We start from the raw sequence: 1,278 nt of genomic DNA, 5'->3' as shown, positions 1-1,278 counted from the left end.
GAGAGAGAGAGAGAGCGAAGAGGAAACAAGGTCGAGAGTGACTTTTGTATTCATATGTATGGAAATAGCATGGTGCGGGATGACTCTCCGACTCTCCGCCCTTTTGTCCGCGAGGCGTGTGGTGTGGTGTGGCGGGGCGGCGTGTGGCGGGGTGTGGTGTGGCGTGGCAGCCATAGCTCATTGGCTGGACCACTCGGCCTGGTTTGCCCCAGCATGGGGTCCACTTTGCCCTTTCCCGCCGCGCCGCAGACTATAGTGGCCTATCGAGCTGCCGCCTGCTCTTGGGGCCTCTGTCTGTCTGTCTGTTTGTCTGTCTGTCAGCGATGCTGCTGCTGAGGCTATGTCGTTTTCAAACCAAACTATTTATTTTTCGCATATTTTTTTTAAATGAAAAACAACACAAATTCGCCCAAAGGGTTCACAACCTCAAAGCATAGCTTTTTGCGACGAAGGACATGTACCACAATATTGGCCATCAAGCCAAACCAAAACAGTGTTCGTCCTAGTCCTCACATGGGCCCGGGACCAGGTTGGGGGGCCGGGGGGCCGGGGGCACGGCCCCCCACCACCACCACCACAACCACGACCACCACGACCACCACACCGACGCCTCGCGAGATTAAGTTGCCCCCCCCCCTCCTATCCCCTCTCTAACATCCCGTTCCTTCGGCTCTCCCCCGAGTTCGGTCCAGCCGCATTACAGACCCTGACAGGACCCTCTCCTCCTCCTCCTCCTCGTCCTCCCCTCCCCCTCATCTCGTTCGTAATTAATGAGGGGGTATTAATGAATTATTTTTGGTCTCGAGGCCCGCCGGACAAAGTCCCATTGGACGCGGCTAAGTGCGACGTGATAGCCTCGCTCGAGCGCCCCACAAGGGCGAGGATGAGGAGGGGAAAACTGATATTCCATTCCCGGCAAGCAACAAACTGCTCGGCGGCGAAACGACCACAACAAAACTCCTAGTGAACTCCGCGCTGTGCACTTTGAACGAAGACATTTCTCGAACAATCATATCGAAGAGCGCGTTATTTTCCGGACATTTTCGGGAAGTTTAGGGAAATTTTCCGGAAATATACGAGGATTTTTTCGGCATGTTTCCGAAAACTTTTGGAAATTTCCAACCCTCAAAGCTTAAAAAGTTTTTCGGACGGTGTACCACTGCCCCGCCACCTTTTACCCCTCACTATCCTTCTTCTTCTTCTGCTTACCGCTGTGCATTGCGCTCACGTATGACGCCCGCGGTGGGGTTTTCATTCGGCGGAAGCGACCGGGAGAGG

At 54.5% G+C, this 1,278-nt stretch overlaps 1 protein-coding gene across 1 annotated transcript in view; it reads right to left on the bottom strand.

Moving 5' to 3' along the window:
* LOC113211887 (glutamate receptor ionotropic, kainate 2) overlaps positions 1 to 1,278 on the bottom strand; it is a gene marked incomplete in the record, with an annotated part of 188,040 nt that overhangs the window by 42,340 nt on the left and 144,422 nt on the right.

This window comes from Frankliniella occidentalis, unplaced genomic scaffold, assembly GCF_000697945.3.
Source record: "Frankliniella occidentalis isolate FOCC.00 unplaced genomic scaffold, Focc_3.1 Scaffold9, whole genome shotgun sequence".
Classification (NCBI taxonomy): domain Eukaryota; kingdom Metazoa; phylum Arthropoda; class Insecta; order Thysanoptera; family Thripidae; genus Frankliniella; species Frankliniella occidentalis.
This window is presented reverse-complemented; position numbering and strand designations above follow the sequence as displayed.